This window comes from Cnephaeus nilssonii (genome assembly GCF_951640355.1).
Source record: "Cnephaeus nilssonii genome assembly, chromosome: X".
Lineage (NCBI taxonomy): Eukaryota > Metazoa > Chordata > Mammalia > Chiroptera > Vespertilionidae > Cnephaeus > Cnephaeus nilssonii.
Genome location: NC_137071.1, coordinates 18,013,397 through 18,035,626, shown reverse-complemented (window position 1 = coordinate 18,035,626; position 22,230 = coordinate 18,013,397). Strand labels below are relative to the sequence as shown.

The 22,230-nt window shown below is 42.9% G+C and overlaps 1 pseudogene across 1 annotated transcript; it reads left to right on the top strand.

Moving 5' to 3' along the window:
* Positions 1-697: 697 nt before the first annotated feature.
* LOC307096321 (RISC-loading complex subunit TARBP2-like) lies at positions 698-1,832 on the top strand (annotated as a pseudogene). Its single transcript has one exon. The product of its transcript is annotated as an RISC-loading complex subunit TARBP2-like (transcript).
* The last annotated feature ends 20,398 nt before the right edge of the window (positions 1,833-22,230 follow it).

Genomic DNA, 22,230 nt, shown 5'->3' with positions numbered 1-22,230 from the left:
TGTCTGCTCCGCCCTGAGACTCTGCCCCATCCAAGCTGAGCACAGAGGCTTTTGTAAGTCTTGCTTCATAAGGGTGTCTCCAGCACAGAAGTTCTTCCAGCATAGACACAGCTGATCCTCACAGCCAATTGGCCTGGAGGTCAATTCCTCCTAGTGATACCAACAACAATCAAGGCTTAACTACAACAAGACTGTGCACACAACCCACAAAGGGGTGCACCAAGAGTGTCCACCTCAGGTAACTGGGGAGGCTGAGCCACTGGGCCCTATAGGACACCTAGCACACAAAGCCACTCTATCAACTCAGGGAAGCAGCCAAAATGCGGAGACAAAGAAACAGGTCACAAATGAAAGAAATGGAGGAAAGCAAATGACTGGATATAGAGTTCAAAACCATGGTTATAAGGTTTTTCAAGAATTTTCTAGAAAAGGCCAATAAATTTAGTGAGACCCTCGAGGATATGAAAAAGGACCATCTAGAAATTAAGCATACACTGACTGAAATAAAAAATACTATACAGAGATCTAACAGCAGACTAGAGGATCGCAAGAATCAAGTCAAAGATTTGAAACACAAAGAAGCAAAAAACACTCAACCGGAAAAGCAAAAAGAAAAAAGAATCCAGGACCTGCTGTGACTCTGGGCTTGGCCCCGGCCCTAGCCTGTTGGTGGTGTATTGGGGCGTGTGGAGGCAGAAGTCACGGTGGCACCCGTGGGGATGGACGAGGGAATTATTGAAGAGGAGCAGGGCTCTAAAACTACAACGGGCTCCGGGCTGCCCAGTATAGAGCAAATGCTGGCAGCCAACCCAGGCAAGACCCCAATCAGCCTTCTGCAGGATTTTGGGACCAGAATAGGGAAGACGCCCGTGTACGACCTTCTCAAAGCCAAGGGCCAAGCCCACCAGCCTAATTTCACCTTTCAGGTCACCGTTGGTGACACCAGCTGCACTGGTCAGGGCCCCAGCAGAAAGCAGCCAAGCACAGGGCAGCTGAGGTGGCCCTCAAACACCTCAAAGCGGGGAGCATGCTGGAGCCGGCCCTGGAGGACAGCAGTTCTTTTTCTCCCTTAGACTCTTCACTGCCTGAGGACGGTCCGGATTTTGCTGCTGCAGCAGCTGCTACTCCTGTTCCATCTGCTGCCCCAACCAGGAGCCCCCCCCATGGAGGTGCAGCCTCCTGTCTCCCTTCAGCAGTCTGAGTGCAACCCTGTTGGTGCTCTGCGGGAGCTGGTGGTGCAGAAGGGCTGGCGGTTGCCTGAGTACACGGTGACTTAGGAGTCGGGGCCAGCCCACTGCAAAGAGTTCACCATGACCTGCAGAGTGGAGCGTTTCATTGAGATTGGCAATGGCACTTCCAAAAAGCTGGCAAAGCGTAATGCGGCTGCCAAAATGCTGCTTCAAGTGCACATGGTGCCTCTGGATGCCCGGGATGGGAATGAGGCAGAACTTGACGATGACCACTTCTCCATTGGTGTGGGATCCCACCTGGATGGACTTCGGAACCAGGGCCCAGGCTGCACCTGGGATTCTATGCGAAATTCGGTGGGAGAGAAGAGCCTGTCCCTCTGTAGCTGCTCCCTGGGCTCCTTAGGTGCCCTGGGCCCTGCCTGCTGCAGTGTCCTCAGCAAGCTGTCTGAGGAGCAGGCCTTCCATGCCAGCTATCTGGATATTGAGGAGTTGAGCATGAGTGGGCTCTGCCAGTGCCTGGTGGAGCTGTCCACACAGCCGATTACTGTGTGTCACAGCTCTGCAGCCAGCAGGGAGGCAGCTCGTGGCGAGGCTGCTCACCGTGCTCTGCAGTACCTCAAGATCATGGCAGGCAGCAAGTAAAGTTCCAGCTGGACTCATGGACATACAACCTTGCTCCCTACTCTTCCTGCTCTCGGCCCAGGCATCTGCCCAGCTCTGGTACCCTCTGGAGGTGTCATCTCTACCTCTGACACAGACTGCTTCCCTGCAGGCCAAGGAGGGCATGGGCCCAGGAGCCAGGGACCACAGTGCCTCAGTGGCCCAGGATCCGTCATGTTACTGGTAATGGAGGGGAATGAAATCGGACTGTCCCCTAGAGCCCAGAATAAATGTGCTGCTCCTCGGGGGAAAAAAAGAAAAAAGAATCCAAAAATATGAAGATAGTGTAAGAAGCCTCTGGGACAACTTCAAGCGTACCAACATCAGAATTATGGGGGTGCCAGAAGAAGAGAGAGAGCAAGATACTGAAAACCCATTTGAAGAAATAATGACAGAAAACTTCCTCCACCTGGTGAAAGAAATAGACTTACAAGTCCAGGAAGCACACAGAACCCTGAACAAAAGGAATCCAAAGAGGACCACACCAAGACACATCATAATTAAAATGCCAAGAGCAAAAGACAAAGAGAGAATATTAAAAGCAGCAAGAGAAAAACAGTTAGTTACCTACAAGGGAGCACCCATACGACTGTCAGGTGATTTCTCAACAGAAACTATGCAGGCCAAATGGGAGTGGCAAGAAATATTCAAAGTGATGAATAGCAAGAACCTACAACCAAAATTACTCTACCCAACAAAGCTATCATTCAGAATTGAAGGTCAGATAAAGAGCTTCACAGATAAGAAAAAGCTAAAGGAGTTCATCACCACCAAACCAGTATTATATGAAATGCTGAAAGGTATTCTTTAAGAAGAGGAAGAAGAAGAAAAAGGTAAAGATAAAAATTATGAACAACAAATACATATCTATCAACAGTGAATCTAAAAATCAAGTGAATAAAAAAATCTGATGAACAGAATAAACTGGTGAATATAGTAGAATCAGGGGCATAGAAAGGGAGTGGACTGACAATTTTCAGGGCAGGGGAAGAGTGTGGGGGGTGTGGGAAGAGACTGGACAAAAATCGTACACCTATGGATGAGGACAGTGGGTCAGGGGTAAGGGCAGAGGGTGGGGTGGGAACCGGGTGGAGGGGAGCTATGGGGGGAAAAAAAGGAACAATTGTAATAATCTGAAAAATAAAGATTTATTAAATTAAAAAAACCAATTTTTTAAAATTGATTTTAGAGAGGAAGGGAGAGGGAGAGAGAGAGATAGAAACATCAATGAAGGGAGAGAATCAATAATGAAAGAGAATCATTGATTGGCTGCCTCCTGCCCACACTGGGGATCGAGCCCGTAACCCAGGCATATGCCCTGAATGGGAATCAAACTGTAACCTCCTGGTTCATAGATCGACGCTCAACCATTGAACTACGCTAGCTGGGCTCCTCCTGCTTTCTTAATCCTGTTTTTCTGTTCCCACTTATTTTTTTAAACAGCTTATCCCAAAGGTATTTCTTTATAAATTATGTATTTTTGCCTCAGGTTATGCTTCTAACGAATCCAATCCCAAAATGCCTCATCCACCATTAAGACTCAATGCCTCAATGTGTAGATCAAATACACAAGAAAGAAAAAGTAGAAAGCCATTCCCATCAAGCTCATGAGATTGTAGGAATAGTAGGAAAAGTGAATATAGGGGAAGCATGTAGTCAGTCATGCATCCTGATCTCCCCTCTGTAAATTTGGAGTTTAGAATAAGAAGCAACAATAGATACCACAGATTAGATCACTCAGCATCCTTTGCAACCACCTTCTAGCTTACTTTCTTGTACAGTCAAAGCTGGAAATGTAAAAACAACATTTGTCAGAAGTCCTTGCCTTTGGAGTTTTTTGCATGTGACCAGTGTCTTAAATTAGTGTTCAGCTTGGAGGTAGCAAGACGAGTTAATGGTTTCGTGTGGGAAGAGTTGATAATCTGAAAAGTACAGAGGCTGATGCATTTGGTCTTCACCTGTAGTAGAGTTTCTGGCATCCAGTGTCAAAGATCTGAGTGGTGGATCTGGGATAGAATTGTGTATTTTCCGATGCTTTGATACTTTGATCCCGAGAGTATGGCATCTAGGTCCATTCTTTGGTCCTTTCAGAATATCCATCTAACATTTTAATATGCATTTTGTACCAAATTAGGTTGTGAATCCTGTTTTCTACCACTAGGAATCCTGGGAAACACAGGAGGTATTTAAGAGAGGTTGAACATAAAGCTGAAATAGGGTAATTTTCCCACTTGCCCCAGAAACAAGGGACAATGGACTGGTTAGACAAAAGTAACTAGAGTTAGTACTCCAAAGCTGTTTTTGGTTCTTAAATGGCACCAGGAAATTTCTGTATGCCCCCAGTGGGTTGCCTAGAGTCTAACTGGGTAGTATACTAATGTTAGTTGCTATAGCACTGGCAGCTGAATTGAATGACAATTACAGCATGTTATAGATTATGAAAATGACCACCAAACATTTATTTCCACCATATATGCCCTTTGGCAGTGTATTCTTACACTTGCTTTAGCCAATGGGACATTAGCAAACATTATTAAAAAAATCGGCTTGCCCTAACCGGTTTGGCTCAGTGGATAGAGCGTCGGCCTGCGGACTCAAGGGTCCCAGGTTCGATTCCAGTCAGGGGCAAGTGCCTTGGTTGTGGGCACATCCCCATTGGGGGGTGTGCAGGAGGCAGCTGATTGATGTTTCTCTCTCATCAATGTTTCTAACTCTCTCTCCCTCTCCCTTCCTCTCTGTAAAAAATCAATAAAAAATATTTTAAAAATTGGCTTGAAAAGCAATTGTGCCATGAACTTTGCCCTCTTTTTGCTTCTGGAACTCAGCTGCCATATGGAAAAGTCTGGATTAGCCTGCTGGGTAACAAAGAATATGTGGGTTAGTAACCCCCATAGCCCTTGCCCACCACCAGACATGTGAATGGGGTCCTATGAAGCCATCCAACCCCTGGCTGACCTGTCAGCTGACCACAGATGCATGAGCAAGCCTAGATGAAATTACCTGAGACAGGCTCATTCAAGGAACTGCCCAGCAGAATCATGAGTTAAATACCAGTACTTGTTTGAAACCACTAAATTTTAGGGTGGTTTATTATGCAGCTAAAGCTACCTCACACATATCAAAACTTCAGAGGTTTCTCAGGCACTGTGGGGAACTAAGATTGGGCCAGATTGTCAGGAAAACAGGTCACAAGTTGCATGTTTTTTATAAAATGAGTCACCTTTGCTTTCAGTAGCGGATGCCATCAGAACACACAGGGATGGAATCAGATCAATACCATCTTATGGACTCCATCTTCTTCCCCTAGTGCCATGAGGTAGAGTAAGCCCTATTGGCTTCTTAGAAACAAAAGGCGATGCAAAGAAAATCTGAAACCTTGGCTCATCCAAATCAAACTCAGTTTAAATCATTAGACTTAATGGAAGTTACCAGGTTGGACTAAAACTTAATTTTTATTCTATCTTGTGGAGTGAAGAAGAATATATCAGTTATAAAAACTGGAGTTAGCATAGAGTGACTCAGCATAGGCAAGATAATATTTTCACAAATCATTAGTTTCAGTGTAATTTATTATCATGTAAATTAATGTACAAATTAAACATTAATTAAAAGAAGAATGTTTAAGTAATCTACGGTATAGCATTTGATGATTTTTTTTGGTAAAACTATCTAAAATACCATTTGTGAAAATTATGTAACAGTATAGAAAAACTTACTCTGAATATTAAGTGCAAAATCATGATATAATATTTTATATCCAGGATGCTTATCCTGCTGATAGTATCTAGTAGTTAATTTTAGTTCAAGCTGTTGTTATAATAAAAGCCTAAGAAGGCAGGCAAACAGGGCTGCCAAGTTCCTATAGCCAAGCAGCCCCTTAGCCCTCTCTTTCACAGAAACATATGTCAGAGTAATCATTCATTCATCACTCAGGGTCTGCTGGTCAGCTCCAGCAGATGGTGCCCCATGTGAGGAGGCATATTCTTACTCTTCTATTTCTGAGTCATTCATTAATCCTTGTCTGGCACTGTGAGAGATAAGTGAAGACTAAAATACTTTAAGACAAAATGAGAAAATAGCAATTTCACTGTCTTGCCCTTGTTGAATGTATGTAGACCCACAATGGGTATATGCCTGTCTAGAGAGGAAAGTGTCTTTTAGAAACCCAAGCTAGAGAAGAGAAATTTCAGTTTTCCAAGAGCCAAAGATTTGCGTTCAACTAAACAATGTGATACTACATGCATGGACTTGTTTATTTTTAATAATCATAATATTTTTCTTGTTATTTAAAAATTTAGGAAGACTCTCAAGGAAAATGGAATAATAAATAAAGTTAGTTCCTTTTTCCTATCTCACTAAGGAAGGAAGGTATTTTAGATATAAATACCTAGAAACTTCAGTGTAGTAATACAGAAAAGTTCACAGGAGCGTAACATACGTGTGTGTGTGTGTGTGTGTGTGAAACAGGAATTACTTATTCTCAAATTCATACCTGCTCAAATTGTGACCTACAAACTTCTGCTGGTCTGCGAATTATTTTTAGTCCAAAAATAGTTATAACTAGTTCAGGAACTTGGTGTAGGTTTGACTTAATTGGTTTGTGTTTATTTGTTCTCAGTGGTTCTTCAATGTTAATGCTATTCCCAAGCTAAAGTCTATACTTGTTATTTCAGGGGCTCTCTCTTATCCATCTTTGTATGCTACCCTGGCTATCCCCCCAATATTCCCCAATATTCCTGAAGCCCTTAATGTACCAACACTTCTTGGCATTTTTCAATCTCGTGTATGTTGCCTTCCATTAGGATACAAAAAGCACAGTGCAGGTGGTCCATTATTTTCTAGGATTAAAAAGAATAATTTAGATGTTCATTACAGCCACTTTTTTCCTAATGACCCAAGAATCCTTCAGATGGAGGGGGTAAGTTCAAATGACTGCCACCACATTGTACTCAGAATCACTACTACCTTTCAGTGATTAAACTTTTGATATCAATTTCAGATCTTTATGATTGAGATTAGGTTTCTACAGTCTCCAGCTGCTGCACCATTAATTAATCATCTTCAGTAGCTTTGTAACTGTGTCAAATTCACAGTGCTTCCTCCTGTCTTCAAAATGAAGTAATTCCCAGGAGCATCTCAGTCTCTGATGCAAATAAACTTCTGACCACCTGTTCCAACAATTAGCCAGACAAGACCAGACAGGTTTGTATCCCTGATGGGATTTATCTGGTGCCAGGAATATTATGACTATGGCCACTATCCATACAATAATACTTAAATGTGTATAGCATTTTACAATTTGCAAGGGGATTTCCAATCAATGAGCTCACCTGATATTTTCTAAAACCTGTGAGATAGGTATTATCATCACTTTTATGAGAATATTTATTTTCATCTTTCAAGGCTGTTTGGATAATCATAGATGTAAAGAAAATATAAGCAAGATGAGAAAAAGAGAGATAGGGGAGAGAGAGGTACTGATTTTCTGGTAAGCAGAATCTGACAGAGGTTGAAGAAATAATGAGGTTAAAGAAAAGGTGTGTTGGTAGAAGATCTGAAATCTGGCGCTGCCAGACATTGGAGAGGTTTAGGAAAGTGAGATAGAAATTGTTTCAGTGATCAGGTCTGGGTTTTTTCTAAAAATTGTTGTACTAGGGAGCAGAGGTGATGGAGGTGCAAATATGATATTTCATTTTTTAAATTTGTGAAGGGAAGGATTGTTACTTAAATATAGCATCTTACTTTCATGCAAGGAAAGTGAAATCTTTTTGGCAATGGAAAGAACTAAGAGTATCTGAAAGAAGAATGGGCATAACTGAAGAGTAATTAAAACTGTCAGCTTTTATTAAAGGACTCAGAGAGGTTAATTGGTTTGCAGCATATGCTACAGCAACTAAGAGCTGAAGCTGAGATGTGAACCGAGGTGTATTTGGTACCAAATCTGCTCTTCACCCCACAATATAATACTCTGCCTTATTTGACAGGTTTATATTTAGAGACAGAACCAAGATAGCTAAGGCATTTTACCTTTACTTCCTCATAGAAGGACTGACATTACAGGACACACAGACAACAGAGCCAGAGTCTTGGCTTTTGATTTAAAAAACAAAGCCAAAGTTATGGCTTATGACAAAAGATTTGGAAGATTAGAACATCAGTAATAACTGCTTTTTTTGCCCCTGAGCCTAGATAGAGATCTGTAGGTGGAAAGAGATTGGACATTAAAGCAGTTCCTGAGAAGAAGCCCTTTGCATGTCCATCTCTGCCAAATTTGGGACAAGTCCTTGTGGGAGAGGGAGACTTGAATTCTCCAAAACCACTAAAGATTGTTTACGTTCAGATTTACAATCGCATTCAAAAGGTATCATAGGCTTCACATAACACCAAGTTTACCTAGCTTTACCAAAGGATGCAGGACAGGAAAAACAGCATACACACTGACAGCACAGGCCTTACAACTCCTAGACATGGCTTCCAATGTATTTCATTATTCTACCCAGGGGCTAGCAAGGTCACAAGAGAGGATGTTGAGTATATACTGAGTGGCCAGATTATTATGATCTCTGAACGCATAATAATCTGGCCACTCAGTGTATATCCTATATAATAAAAGGCTAATATGCAAATTGTCCCCTCAACTAGGAGTTTGACCAGCAGGCAGGCCGGCCAACTGCCCATATCCCCTCCCCCTGTCCAGGCTGGCCGGACCCCACCCATGCACGAATTCATGCATCAGGCCTCTAATACACACACACACACACACACACACACACACACACACACACTGAGTGGCCAGATAATTATGCATTTAGAGATCATAATAATCTGGCCACTCAGTGTATATGGACCACTTCAAGCCAGGATGTTCTGGGGTTTCCTGAGCATTTATATTCTTATAGTATTGTAAATCTTCAAGAGTGAATGACTAGATTCTATTCCCAATGCTCCTGAATCCCATCAATCAGAGATTGCACACTTAACTGATGAACAATCTCAGTAACTATGTACAGCTTGCCCATACAACAATGCTCAGTACATAGCAACCTCCTTAGGACCCTTGTTTACCTTGGATCTAGTATACTTTTATACATCCTTTGATTTAGTGTTGCAAGAAGTTAGACCAAGGGTCAAATCTTCAGATGTCCCTGAGATGGGAAAACATTTATAATCCACCTACTAATGGTATAGAGGCAAATATGCCTGAGACATCTCTATAACATTTAAGTATGACAACACCGGACCTACTTGTGGCCGAGAAGACTTGATAGAGAGACAACCCACTCGAAAAGGCCTTGCCATTGGCCAAAGAAGATGTAGCAGTAATCTGTGTAGACTGATGACTAAAGAGAAGAGAGAGGAGATTCCAAAATGGCAGCAGAGTAAGTGGAAGCTACACTGAGACATTCCCAGGGCCAAACTGGAATTACAACTAAAATACAGAAAAAAACACCCTGAAAAATCAACTGAAGACTAGTGGGAGAGAACCCTGATAACCAAGGATGGAAAGTGAAAACTGCATAGAGACTGGTAGGAAGTGCAGGGGCATGAAAGGGCTGGCCGGGCTCCCACAGAAAGCAGCTGAAGGCCTGGAGGGATATCTCAGCTGTGGGGGGTTCCCACTGAGAACTCTGGGGCTTAAACCCCAAGCAGGGCTCCCCAGCCCAGAGCATCAGAACTAAGAAAGGTACCCATATAACATCTGGCTATGAAAGGCAGCAGGGTTGCTGTCTATTAGTGAGAGAGATGGCTGTAAATGCAGGCACTCTCTTAGAGGGCCAATGCACAAAATTCCCTGTGGAGCCATTCACCTTGTGCTCCAGCAGACGGAGGGCAGAGTGGACTGGAGCTATGTGAGCAGAAGCCAGGATTGGGGGATCTGGGGTTAGAGCTCAGAAGGAAGCTGCCCATTTCCCTGTGCTGAGTCATTCTCCCATACTACAGAGGATGTCTTCCTCAGGCAGATCTTTACCATCCAGGTTTTCATGGTATTTGCTGTCCTCCTTTGCCAATGCATTTATCTCTGAAGAGGTCTTTCTACTATTTTCAAGTAGATGGTGCTGAATTGCAAGATTTTTTACCTCTGTGATCTCCCAGTCTTTTTTTTTTTTTAATCCTCACCCGAGGATATTTTTTCCATTGATTTTTAGAGAGAGTGGAAGAGAGGGAAAGACAGAGAGAAACATCAATGTGAGAGAAACACATCGATTGGTTGTCTCCTGCATGAGCCCTGACTAGGGCCTGGGCCGGGGAGGAGTCTGCAACTGAGTTACTTGCCCTTGCCTGGAATTGAACCCAGGGCCCTTCAGTCCACAGGCTGATGCTCTCTCCACAGAACCAAACTGGCTAGGGCTGTGTGTTTTTTTAAATTTCTTTATTGATTAAGGTGTCACATATTTGTCCTCATCCCCCCATTCCCATCCCACACCCCTCCCCACGGATGCCCCACCTCCCTGTTGTCCTTAACCACTGGTTAGGCTCGTATGCATGCACACAAGTCCTTTGGTTGATCTCTCCCCCCTTCCCCCACCCTCTCCTACCCTCCCTCTGAGGCCCGACAGTCCGATCGATGCCTCCTTGTTTCTGGGTCTGTTCTTGTTCATCAGTCTATGTTGTTCATCATTTCCCCTAGATGAGTGAGATCATGTGTTACTAGAAATATACTTATAAGAACCGAATGTGAGATGTGCAATCATAGTTATGCTGAGAGGCAAATGAATTAGTCTGTAGTGAGTTTCTTTCTGGACCAACAGTTCTTTTGAGACCCAATTTCAATGTCCACCAGTTCCAGCATCACCCGGGCCCCGGGGCGCGTGGTCTCACCCAGACCCAGGGCCGCGTGGCTTCACCCGGACCCAGGTGCGCGCGGCCTCACCAGGACCCGGGATCCAGCCTCACCTGGACCCAGGGGTGTGCGGCCTCACCCGGACCCGGGATCCAGCCTCACCCAGACTCAGGGTCGTGTGGCCTCACCCGAACCCAGGGGCGCGTGGCCTCACCTGGACCCAGGGGTGCGTAGCCTCACCCGGTCCCAGGGTCGCGCGGCCTCACCCAGATCCAGGGGTGCACGGCCTCCCTTGGACCCAGGGGTGCACGGCCTCACCCAGACCCAGGGGTGCGCGGCCTCACCCGGACCCGGGAACCAGCCTCACCCGGACCCAGGGGTGCATGGCCTCACCCTGAACCAGGGGCGCGTGGCCTCACCTGGACCCGGGGGCGTGTGGCCTCACCCGGACCCAGGAGCGCGTGGCCTCACCCTGACCCAGGGGTGCGCGGCCTCACCCGGACCCGGGAACCAGCCTCACCCGGACCCAGGGGTGCATGGCCTCACCCTGAACCAGGGGCGCGTGGCCTCACCTGGACCCGGGGGCGTGTGGCCTCACCCGGACCCGGGGGCGTGTGGCCTCACCCGGCCCCAGGGGCGCGCGGCCTCGCCCGGACCCGGGACCCAGCCTCACCCGGACCCAGGGGCGTGCAGCCTCACCTGGACCCAGGGGTGTGCAGCCTCACCCGGACCCAGGGGCATGTTGCCTCACCTGGACCCGGGTCTCAGCCTCACCCTGACCCAGGTCCCAGCCTCGTCCGGACCCAGGGGCGCGCAGCCTCACCCGGACCCGGGACCCAGAGGGGCTTCGTCTTCTTGATCCCAATTCCTGTCGGTCAATTCCCTCTCAGCAATTTCTTTGGCCATTTTCTTAAAGCTCCGGGGCGGCTGCCGCGGAACTTGCTGGGCGGCGGGCTTGGCAAAGCTCCGGTGTGCCCGGTGCGTGGTGGGCTGGTCTGAGGTCGCTGCGGCGGCACTCGGGTCTGCAGCGGCGACCAGTCGCCGGGCGAGCGCACCTGGATCCGGGACCCAGTGGGGCCTCATCTTCTCGATCCCAACTCTCATCTGTCAATTCCTTCTCAGCAATTCCTCCGGCCATTTTCTCAAAGCTCCGGGGCAGCTGCTGCGGAATTCGCTGGGCGGCGGGCTCAGCGAGGCTCCGGTGTGCCCAGTGCGCAGCGGCGGGCTGGTCCGAGGTCGCTGCGACGGCGCTCGGGTCTGCAGTGGCGGCCGGTCGCCAGGCGTGCGCACCTGACTGCTTCCAGGGCGCAGAGATTCTTGAAGGACTCGGAGGTCAGCAAGTGTGGAGTCTCCCACCCCATGTCCCCCAGGGGCTCGTCTATCCGTGCTCGGCAGTGAGCGGAGCTGTCCCCTCAGCCGGGGACCGCCGGGGGAACCACGCCGAGCACGATCCAGGCCGCCATTGTGTCGCCAGAGCCTTAGTTCTTAAAGTGTGATCTTTGGCTCACCGGCATCAGCATCATCCCGCATCCCCCTCTCTTTTATTCTAGTTGTAGGGCATCCACGGAGCCAGCCCTCTGGTGGTTCTGGATGGTGTCTGCTCTGTTTTCCAGTTGTAGTTTCAAAATTGTTGTGGTAGGTAACATTCAGGCATCCGCCCTATGTCACTATCTTGGTTCTCTCTGTAGTTAAGTCTTGATTATTTTTATTTTTTTATTTTTTTTAAAAATATATTTTATTGATTTTTTACAGAAAGGAAGGGAAAGGGATAGAGAGTTAGGAACATCGATGAGAGAGAAACATCGATCAGCTGCCTCTTGCACACCCCCTACTGGGGATGTGCCCGCAACTAAGGTACATGCCCTTGACCGGAATCGAACCCGGGACCCTTGAGTCCACAGGCTGACGCTCTATCCACTGAGCCAAACCAGCTAGGGCAAGTCTTGATTATTGTTGGTGTCACTGGGAGGAATTGACCTCCAGGCCAATTGGCTGTGAGGATCCGCTGTGTCTCAGCCCTTCCTCATTTGTTCTTTCTTTTTCTTCTTAGTTGTAAATCTACCATTCAGCCAGCTTTCCCGTGGTTCTGGGTGGTAGATGCTTTGTCTTTTAGTTGTATTTTTGAAATTGTTGTGCGCGGCGCAGTTTAGTTGTTTAACTTTGCCGCCATCTTGGTTCCTCCTTGGCTAGGGCTGTTATCTCCCAGTCTTGAACCTCTGTGGCTTCTGTAAGACAGTACAGCTATGCTATTTGGGGGTGGGCTTTGTTTTTCTCTCACCTTAATGGCAACCCCTGACCTCCATGGGGTTCCACCCAAGCACCCCTCCTGGGGACCAGTCACAGAGGGAAACAGAAGTTCTACTGCAATAGCTCTTGGTTTACAGATAATCTGCTCCAGGACCTGACTCCAAGGGCAACCGGAGGTGAGTGTTGGGAGTCCAAGTGGAGGCAGGGCTCTGTGGTTCCCTTTCTTTGTCTGAAACACCACCGCCCTGCCCAACAGTGGAGAATCGCACGACAGAACCCTGTGCTCTGTCAAGCATCTGCTGACTCAGACACTGTTTGCTTCCTCTTCTCTCACCCTGCTGAGCTGTCCTCCCACCCCCAGAGCTCCCTGTTCCTCCTGGCCAGAGGAGGTGCCTGCTAGCTTTCTCCCCACTCCTGGCTAGCCAAGCCATGAGCTCCTGGCTGCGGGGCTGTGGGGCATCTGCACTTTCCTCCCTTCTCATCTCCCCATTTATTCCCAGTTGCCCACCTTTAGATATTCCAATGCATGTGTCACTCAGGCCTCCATCTGTATTGAGCAGGGATTTCTTTGTTGAATTATAATTGGTTAACTTGTTGAAATTTCAGGGTGAGAGGACAAGGGGCTCTCTCACACCGCCATTCCTCTGACATCACTAATCCATTATTTGCTTTGAACAATCAACTTTTTAAGAGTTAAACGCATCAGAATCTTCTTTAACGTAAAACTATTTTATTGCAACTTGTTAGGGAAGAGAATGTGGGGTCTAAATATTATAGTGTAATTGAGACACAGTAATATTTTAATGAAGAGTTTGGAGTTTTTAATTTCTGTAGCATTTTATGAGATTTAAACCACAGGACTGCACATTGCTGAAAGAATGTATGATTAAAATGGGCTTTACCATGCAAGTATTTACTTTCTAAAAAACTTATGCATAAAGTAATTATGAAGTAGTCTGTTATGATGCTAAGGGTGTTACTTCTAAGAAAGGATGGAAATCCAGGTAGCTAGAAGGATACACAGGTGGAAAGGGTGCACTTGCCACTTATGAGTATATAATTATTACAACAATTGTGCTCATTTAGAGTGCACTATAATATTCAAGCTCATAAATTCCTATGAGCTAATTTCTCTCACAGAAGGCAGCACTAAATGATTAAAGGGCTTCCTATGTAGAATGCATAACTAATTCAAATTAGCACTAAGAAAATTCATAAACTCATTCTGTAAATAGCTAACCTGGATACCTCAGAAGATTCAAGAATAAACACCTCAATTGAAAGAAAATTCTTGCTGAAAATGTGCTTTATTTCATTTTCTTTCATAGTGTTTCCTGCTCCCTGGAAAACGCAATGATTTGTGAAGTTACTGAATGGGCCAAAAAACTCACTGAGCTAGTGACTCACAGGCTCAAGAAGTCTCAAAGCAACCGTCTAATGCATCATACTCACCACACTAATCATCTAAATTGAGAGATAGAAACTTTAGTTAATCCATGTACTTCATCTATATCATATCAGTTTATATACTCCTATAGAAAGAATAATTGGTTAGAGATTCTCAAGCTTTTCAAATGTAAGAACCCCTTTTAAAGCATCAAAGCATTTTAAGATCCACACAGGTTGAGAAGATACATTATTACAAGTTACTCCTATGGATTCTGTAATGCTATAATGGCCATTTGTTGTTTTTTGGTTAGCATCTGTTTCAGTATCCCAATTTTCCGATGATGAAGCATCCGTACTTTTCTACTCTCAGTCTATTCATGTTGGATGATTTTGATTCAATTCTTGGTTCTGGGTGTCAGCATGTAACTCAGGCCTGGCCAATCAGAGCATCCCATTTCTCTTGCCACAGTAAATACTTCCAAGATGAGCATGGACTACCCAGTTAGAGGTGGTCTCTGAACTTCTCCTGGGACTGTTGAGAGTGAGGCAGTCCCTTTTGTCCTAGACTTTTGGAATTTGCCTATATAAGCCTGTAGCTAGCTATTGGCACCACCTTCAAAATGATAAAGTATGCATGAGAATAAAGCTCAATGACAAGAGATATAGCTGATATATTTAAATAGATGGAGTGCCATTTTCATGGTTTGGGTCCCTATAACTATTCACGCCTGAATTTATTCATATACTTTTCAGATATATGAGCCCATAAATAACATTTTTAGTTTAAATTGTGTTTTCCTTACTTGAAAGCAAGAGTCTTTTCTAATACCAATGCTCTGATCTTTTATTTTATTAATCCCTAAGAGCAAGTAATATTTAAAATCTTGGCACAAATATGCATGAGATATATTATTTAGTTAATGAGAAATTAACATTCTACGTGTATATGAATGTGAAGACCTTTGGCAACTATCTACCACAAGGGGTCAGAGACCTATGGGTTTGGAACCTTTTTAATCTAAATTTTAGAGATTGCATAGAAACAGTTTAAAGCCACATTTATACAACTAAAATGTAGAGTAAGAAGATGATTATCTTGAAAATCTAGTGGGGCTTAGAAAGCTAATCAACACTGCATTTTCTTTCTGTCAGCATAGTTTCAAATTCAAATATGGCTCGCATCTAAAAAATATGCACTGCAGTTAGATGGTTTTTATAGTGATTAAAAATACTCCAGGGAATGTACTACAATTTCATTTTAGCATGTAGAATATTTAGAACTTCAATAAGGCTACAAGGTATTATTCAGCAAAATAAAATAACTTCATTTTTAATGTCATCTTAAAAAGAATCATGAGGATATGTACATAGCTGTAGCTATTTTTTCAAGCATCATTTTATTACTCTATAAGTTTGTCAAACTAAACCACTGCTTTCCAGGTGCCTTCAAACACATCATTTCATTTAATTCTAACAGTAATTCTGTAAGAAGGTGAATTAGAATTTATTGAGACTATGTTAAATTCTATGGCGCATGAGGCATAAGCACACATACATGAATATATACTAGTATATGTATTTTAAATCCTTATTGTTGAAATTGTTACATATGTCCCCTTTTTTCCTCCATTGACCTAGTCCACCCCAATCCCCTGCCCTAGGCCTTCACCACCCTATTGTCTGTGTCCATGGGTTAAGCATATACGTATACAAGTTCTTTGGTTGATCTCTTCCCATTCATCCACCCTCCCCACCCTTCCCTTTGAGATTCCATAGTCTGTGCCATGCTTCTGTCTCTGGATCTATTTTGCTCATCAGTTTATTTTGTTCATTACATTCCAAATATGAGTGAGATCATGTGATAATTGTCTTTCTCTGACTGGCTTATTTCACTTAGCATAATATATGTCCGGATCCAATTTGCTAATATTTTGTTGAGGATTTTAGCATCTATATTCATCACGGATATTGGTCTGTAATTCTCTTTCTTTGTAGTGTCTTTATCTGGTTTTGGAATTAAAGAGATCCTTCTTTTTTACTGCTGCATAGTATTTGATGATGTAAATGTACCACAGCATTTTCCCCCCACTCATCTACTGATGGGCACTTGGGCTGTTTGCAGATCTTAGCTATTGTAAATTGAACTGCTATGAGCACAGGGGTGCATACATTCTTTCTGATTGGTGTTTCAGGTTTCTTAGGATATATTCCCAGAAGTGGGATTACTGGGTCAAATGGCACTTCCATATTTAATTTTTTGAGGATCCTCCATACTATTTTCCACAGTGGCTGCACCAGTCTGCATTCCCACCAGTAGTGCACTAGAGTTCCCTTTACTCCACATCCTCACCAGCACTTGTCGTTTGTTGATTTGTTGATGGTAGCCATTCTGACAGGTATGAGGTGATACCTCATTGTCATTTTAATTTGCATCTCTCTGATGATCAGTGAGTTTGAGCATTTTTTCATATGTCTCTTAGCCATCTGTATGTTCACTTTGGAGAAGTGTCTATTTGGTCTTTGCTCATATTTTAATTGTATTGTTTGTCTTCCTTTTGTTAAGTTGTATGAGTTCTTTATATATTTTGGATATTAACCCTTTATCAGGTGTATCATCAGAAAATATGTTCTTCCATACAGTGGGCTCCCTTTTAATTTTGTTGATGGTTTCTTTTGCTGTGCAGAAGTTTTTTATTTTGATGTAGTTCCATTTGTTTATTTTCTCCTTAGTTTCTTTTGCCCTACAGATGTATCTGTAAACATATTACTATGAGTGATGTCTGAGATTTTACTGCCTATGTTTTTTTCTAGGATTTTTATGGTTTTCTGTCTTACATTTAAGTCTTTTATCCATTTTGAGTTTATTCTTTTGTATGGTGTAAGTTGGTGATCTAGTTTCATTTTTTGCATGTATCTGTCCAATTCTCCCAATACCATTTATTGAAGAGACTGTCTTGACTTCATTGTATATTATTGCATCCTTTGTCAAATATTAATTGGTCATAATGGCTCAGGTCGATGTCTGGGTTCTCTATTCTGTTCCATTGATCTATATGCCTGTTCTTGTGCCAGTACCAAGCTGTTTAGATTACAGTGTCTTTGTAGTATAACTTGATATCTGATATTGTGATCCCTCCAATTTTGTTCTTTCTCCAGATTGCTGTGGTTATTCGGGTTTTTTTTTTGTTCCATATAAATGTTCGCAGTATTTGTTCTAGATCTGTGAAATATACCATTGGTATTTTAATAAGGATTTCATTGAATCTATAGATAGCTTTTAGTAGTATGGCCATTTTAATGATGTTAATTCTACCAATCCATGAACATGGTATATTCTACCACTTGATTATATCTCCCTCTATCTCTTTTTTCAACATCCTATAGTTTTCTGAGTACAAGTCTTTTACCTCCATGGTTAAGTTAATCCTAAGTATCTTAATTTTTTGTTGCAATGGTAAATTGGATTGTTTTTTTTTCATTTTTCTTTCTAAGAGTTTATTATTGGTGTATAAAAATGCCATCAATTTCTGGGTGTTAATTTTCTATCCTGCTATGTTGCCAAATTAATTAATTGAATCTAGTAGTTTTTTAAAAAAATATATTTTATTGATTTTTACAGGGAGGAAGGGAGAGGGATAGAGAGCTAGAAACATCGATGAGAGAGAAACATCCATCAGCTGCCTCCTGCACACCTCCCACTGGGGATGTGCCCGCAACCAAGGTACATGCCCTTGACCGGAATCGAACCTGGGACCTTTCAGTCCGCAGGCCGATGCTCTATCCACTGAGCCAAACCAGTTAAGGCTCTAGTAGTTTTTTTTTTATGGATTCTTTAGGGTTTTCTATGTATAATATCATGTGACCTTAGAATAATGACAGTTTTACTTCCTCCTTTCCTATTTGGTTACCTTTTATTTTTTCTTCTTGTCTTATTGCTATGGCTAGGACATCCAGTACTATGTTGAATAAGAGTGATGAAAGTGGACATCCCTGTCTTGTTCCTGTTCTTAGGGGAAATGGCTTTAGTCTTTGCCCATTGAGTATGATGTTGGCTGTAGGTTTGTCATATATAGCCTTTATTATGTTGAAATATGATCCCGCTATTCCCACTTTGTTGAGAGTCTTTATCAAAAACTAGAGGCCCAGTGCATGAAATTGGTGCATGGGTAGGGTCCCTAGGCCTGGCTGGTGATCAGGGCCGATCTGTGGGGCAACTGGTAAGGCGATGAGGGGGCCCCCACTGGCACTCACCTTGGCTGGCCTGGTGCTGCCTGCTCGCCAGCCCTGCCTCCCACCGCTGCTGCCAGTCATCTTCCTCTGTGGGGCAACTGGTGGGGCGTTCAGGGGGCCCTCGCTGGCACCCACCTTGGCTAGCTTGGGGCCTGCAGGCTGGGGGCAGCTCCTGCATTGAGTGTCTGCCCCCTGGTGATCAGTGAGCATCATAGTGACTGGTCTTTCCACTGGTCATTCTGTCATTTGGTTGATTTGCATATTAGGCTTTTATTATATAGGATAGGTGTTGGATTTTGTCAGATGCTTTTTCTGCATCTATTAATATAATCATGTGATTTTTGTCTTTCAATTTGTTTATGTAATATATCACATTTATTGATTTGCACATATTGTACCAGCCTTGCATCCCTGGAGTAAATCCCACTTGGTCATGGTGTGTGATGTTTTGAATGTATTGCTGGATCTGATTTGCTAATATTTTGTTGAGAATTTTTAGCATCTATATTCATCAGGGATATTGGCCTGTAATTCTGTTTCTCTGTAGTGACTTTATCTGGTTTTGGAATTAGGATAATGCTGGCGTCATAAAAAGAGCTTGGAAGTGTTCCTTCCTCTTTTTTTTTTTTTGAATAGTTTGAGGAGGATAGGTGTTAGTTCTTCTTTGAATATTTGGTAAAACTCCCCTGTGAAGTCATCCAGACTAGGGCTTTTGTTTGTGGGAGATTTTTGATTACTGATTCTATTTCATCAGTTATTATTGGCCTATTCAGGTTTCCTGATTCTTCCTGATTTAGTTTATGGAGATTATATTTTTCTAGGACTTTGTCCATTTCATCCACATCATCACAGCTTATTGGTATATAGTTGTTCATAGTATTTTTTATGATCCATTGTATGTTTGTGTTATCAGTTGTTACTTCTCTGCTTTCGTTTTTGGCTTTATTTTTTTGGGTCTTCTCTCTTTGTTTCTTGATAAGTCTTGCTAATGGTTCATCAATCATTTTTATCTTTTCAAAGAACCAGCTCTTGGTTTCATTGATTTTCTTGTATCATTTTTTCAGCCTCTATGTTATTTATATCTGCTCTAATCTTTATTATTTCCTTCCTTCTAATTACTCTGTGCTTTTCTTGTTGTTCTCTTACTAATTCTTTAAGTTGTAGAGTTAAATAGTTTATTACAAAATTTTCTTGCTTTTTGAGGTAGGCTTATAGTGCTATGATCTTCCCTTTCAGGACTGCTTTCACTGTGTCCCATACATTTTTTTTTGTCTTTGTTTTCATTTATTTCCAGGAAGTTTTTGATTTCTTTGTTGATCTCATTGGTAACCCATTCATTGTTTAATAACATGCTACTTAACCTCCATGTGTTTGAATGTTTTTGAGTGTTTTTATTGTAGTTGATATAGAATTTTATTCCATTGTGATCTGAGAAGATGCTTGATATGATTTCCATCTTCTTGAACTTGTAGAGACTTGTTTTGTGTCCTAACATGTAGCCTATCTTTAAGAATGATCCATGTGCACTTGAGAAGAATGTATATCCTGCTGCTTTGTGGTGAAATGTTCTATAAATGTCAATTAAAACCATCTGATCCAGTGTGTCATTTATAGGCACTGTTTCCTTGTTGATTTTTTGTCAGGAAGATCTATTCAGTGAAGTTAGTGGGGTGTAAATGTCCCCTACTATGAATGTATTCCTTTTGATCTCTCCCTTAAAGTCCCCTAGAAGTTTTTTTAAAATATATATTTAGGTACTTCTATATTGGGTACATATATGTTTACCAGTTATATCCTCTTGTTGGATTGACCCCTTTAGTATTATGTAGTGGCCTTTATTGTCTCTTATGATTGCCTTCATTTTGAAGTCTATTTTGTCAGATATGAGTATTGCTACCCCAGATTTTTTTTCATTTCCATTTGCATGGAAAATTTTTTTCCATCCCTTCACTCTCATCCTGTGTGAGACTTTTGTTCTGAGGTGAGTCTCTTGTATACAGCATATATTTGGGTTATATTTTTATACCCATGCAGCTACCCTATATCTTTGATTGGAGCATTTAAGCCATTTACATTTAAGGTTACTATTTTTAGGTACTTATTTATTTCTCTCTATATTTTCTTCTTCTCATTACAGCAGTCCCTTTAGCATTTCTTGTAGTGCTGGTTTGGTGGTGATAAACTCCTTTAGCCTTTTTTTTCTGTCTGTGAAGCTCTTTATTTTACCATCTATTTTGAATGATAGCCTTGCTGGATATAATAATCTTGGGTTTAGATCATTGGTTTTCATTATGTTGAATACATCATGCCATTCCCTTCTGGCCTGTAGAGTTTCTGATGAGAAATCAGCTGACATCATTATGGGATCTCATTTGTAGGTAACAAATTGCTTTTCTGTTATTGCCTTTAAGATTCTCTCTTTGTTTTTAATTTTTGGCATTTTAATTATAATGTGTTTGGGCATGGGCCCATTTGGGTTCTTCTTGCTTGGGACTCTCTGTGCCTCCTGAACTTGTGGGACTTATTCCTTTAACAGGTTAGGGGATTTTTCTGCCATTATTTCTTCCAACAAGTTCTCTATCCCTTGCTCACTTCCTTCCCCTTGTGGTACTCCTATGATTTGAATATTGTTACATTTCATGTTATCCCACAGCTCCCTTAAGCTGTCTCCTTTATTAAAATTGTTTTTTTCTTTTTGGTTCTCTGATTGAGTGATTTTTTTTCTACCCTGTCTTCTAATTCACTGATCCGATCCTCAGCATCCTCTATTTTCCTGTGAATTCTTTCTACTGTGTTCTTTTTTAGTGCTATGTCATTCTTCATAGTTACTATATCTTTCTCATGCTATTGAGCATCTTTGCCATCATTATTGTGAATTCTATATCTGATAAATTTATCTCCATTTTGTTTTGCTCTTCTTCTGGAAAATTCTCTTGCTCTTTCATTTGGAGCTTGTTTTCTCATGTCCCCATTTTGGCTGCCTGTTTGTGTTTGTGTCTATGTATTAGATAGATCTGCTGCAACTCCCAATTTCTAGTGCAGGACAATGTTAGTCACTGTTTGTGAGTGGCCCTGAGTACCCTATTGGGATCTATCAGCAATCCACAGCTTGGGGCTGTGTGCCTTTGGAAAGGACCAAGATATGCACCATGGTCTGCCTTTTCTAGTCCTGCGCCCTAAATTAGATCAAGCAAAGACTCAAAGCCTCCAGATATCTGTCTCTCCCTGCACTCCAATTGACACTCAGTCTTTTAAAAAATATATTTTTTATTGATTTCAGAGAGGAAGGGAGAGGAGAGAGAGAGAGAGAGAAACATCAATGATAAGAGAGAATCATTGATCGGCTGCCTCCTACATGCCCCCTGCTGGGGATTGAGCCTGCAACCTGGACATAAGCCCTTGACCAGATTCAAACCCAGGACCCTTCAGTCCACAGGCCAATACTCTATACACTGAGCTAAACCAGCTAGGGTGACACTCAGTCTTGATTAGCCCCAGACTACTGACCACAGGGTGGGGTGAGAGGTCTTCCAACAGGTTGGGGTACCTGCCTTCCCCCCAGGCAAAAATTGCCTGAATAGCAAAGGTCTGCAGGAGAAAGATGTCTTCCACAGTGTGAGGGAATGACTCAGCACAGGAAACCATGGTGGCTGCCCTCCAAGCTCCAACCCCAGAGCCCCCAACCCAGGCTTCTGCTCACACAGTTTCAGTCCACTCTGCCCTCCCTCTGCC